Source organism: Pimephales promelas, chromosome 2 (assembly GCF_988280905.1).
Source record: "Pimephales promelas chromosome 2, fPimPro1.hap1.1, whole genome shotgun sequence".
NCBI classification, from domain to species: Eukaryota; Metazoa; Chordata; class Actinopteri; order Cypriniformes; family Leuciscidae; genus Pimephales; species Pimephales promelas.
The window spans coordinates 51,428,097-51,430,596 of record NC_142770.1 but is presented as its reverse complement, the minus strand read 5'-3'; positions in this window follow the sequence as shown (position 1 = coordinate 51,430,596).

The window sequence follows — 2,500 nt, the reverse complement described above, 5'->3', positions numbered from 1 at the left end:
GCGTGGGGGGCCCTCCTAGAGGCCCCCAATACCCCCGAGTGTGGAGCCCCAACTCGGCTTACTTTTCGAGTTACAGCCGGTCAAAGTTGAAACTTTAAAGGGCCATATCTCCGGAACCAAGCCGAGTTGGGGCCCCATACACCCGGCGTGGGGGGCCCTCCTAGAGGCCCCCAATACCCCCGAGTGTGGAGCCCCAACTCGGCTTACTTTTCGAGTTACACCCGGTCAAAGTTGAAACTTTAAAGGGCCATATCTCCGGAACCAAGCCGAGTTGGGGCCCCATACACCCGGCGTGGGGGGCCCTCCTAGAGGCCCCCAATACCCCCGAGTGTGGAGCCCCAACTCGGCTTACTTTTCGAGTTACACCCGGTCAAAGTTGAAACTTTAAAGGGCCATATCTCCGGAACCAAGCCGAGTTGGGGCCCCATACACCCGGCGTGGGGGGCCCTCCTAGAGGCCCCCAATACCCCCGAGTGTGGAGCCCCAACTCGGCTTACTTTTCGAGTTACACCCGGTCAAAGCTGGACAGGAAGTGGCCGTATCTCGGGACCGGAAGGTCCCCGTGGCTCGGGACGGCGGGAGGAGCAAGGTCCCCGAGAGCGGGCCCCGCACCCGCCGCCGCGAGCCGCTGGGACCTCCCGGTCCCGAGATGGGCCCCGTTACGCGCGGGCGACTTTCGGAGAAAACGGCCCGTATCTCGGAGAGGGGAGGTCCCAGCGGCTCGCCCTTTCGGGTGTCGGGGGCTCCCCACGGGCCCTCTCGGACCCCGCCTCCCCCGGGCCCCTGGGACCTTTCCTTCCCAGGCGCCCCCCCGACACGTCGGGCCCCTTTTCTCCGGGACCCGGGGGCCCCGGAGCTCGGGGGCGGGCTCTTTGCGAGGGGCCCGCCGGGACGCCACACTTGACCCGAGTCCGGTGTCTCTGGGCCGCCGGGTCCCCGAGCTACGGGCGTTCGAATTCGGGGCCCGAAAATCCCTCAAAGTCCGAAAACGTGCAGTGGGCGGGGACTTCCGGGGGCCCCGGAGGCTCTGACGGCACACCCAGGGAGGTGCACCGTCCTCGGGCACGGCCAGGTGGCCCCCCCCGGGGTCCTGGAAGTCTCCCCGCCCCCCGGAGACACCCACACCCACAAGACGGGAAGATTCCGTTTTTCGCCGATATCTCGAAGACGGCCGGGCGAAAAAATTTCAAACTCGGGTCTTCCCAAGGCCTCGAGGGGCCCTATCCAAAGAGGCCACCCGCGTCCCCGGGGGCCTCGGGGTCAGGGAGTTAGGCCCGGTCAAAGGCGCGGCGTTTTTGGCTTATATCTCGCGAACCCCTGGGCCAATCTTCCCCAAACTCGAATCGACCGTAGTGCCGGACGGGGCCTTTCGAAAGAGCCCACCCACGAGGTCCAACTCGCCCGGGTCCCCGAGTTATAGCCGTTCAAAGTCGGGGGTCCCGGCGAACGGCGATCCGGTAGGGGGCGTCCCCGGGGCCCGCCGCCGCCCTGGTTCGAGCGAGGGCCCCCGTGGGACCTCGCCACCCAAATTTGAGCTCTCTGGGCCTTCGCGTCGCGGAGATACGGGCGATTTTCTCCCGGGATCGTGACGTCATCGGCGGGCGCCATTTCAGAGCGCGGCCGAGGGTTTTCGGCCGATATCTCCGCGAATACTCGACCAAAAACGACGAAACGCATATGGACGCGTTCAGCTCGGCGAGACGGTTCGAATGAGCCCGGCCTCGGCCGGGCACGTCGACTTTTCGGCGAGATATTTGCGTTTTTCCGCTTCCGGGGCGCTTTGGGGGCCCGTATCTCGGGCCCCCGGGGGCCCACGGGGCTGGGGGCGGTCTCATTCGAAAGGTCTCGTCCCGTTCTCCAGCCGACAAAAATTTGGCGTCGATCGGAGCCGCCTTCGGCGAGCTACGGTCGTTTGAAGCCCCGTGCGGTGGGGTTACCGTCCTTCAAACAGCCGCCGCTCGCAGGGGGAGTCCCGGGGAGGCATGGTTGCCTGTATGACTTGGGCTTGGAGCGCCCAGCCCCGCGCTCCTGGAGGAACCTCCGGTGCACAGGGTCTGCTGCAACCAGCCACGTGGGTTTTGAGGGGTAGGGGAGCGTGCGCTCTCCTCCCCGGGCGGGCGGCCGGGCTCCGGGGGCTCGCGCCTCCACGGAGGGACCTCGCTCCCGGGGCTTCGTCCCCGGGGCTCGGGGGCTCCGTGGCGGCTCGGCCCCCGGGGTTTCGACCCCGCTCGCTCGCTCCAAAACCCAAGTCCAAAACGTGGGGTTGCACGGGAGCTCCGGGCGCGACGGGTCTCCACGCACGGCCCCGGGGAGGGTGCTCCGACCCGGGCCGGAGGCAGATTCGCCCCCTGCCCCCCGGCTGTCCGCCCGGAGCCGAGACGGTCCTAAAACGGGCCATGGGGGTGATGTAGAAGGGTAACGCTCACACAACCAGAACTCACACAAACCGATCTGCTATCCCAGGCAGGGTGCGGGTCTCCTGGGCACGAATAAAGCCCGA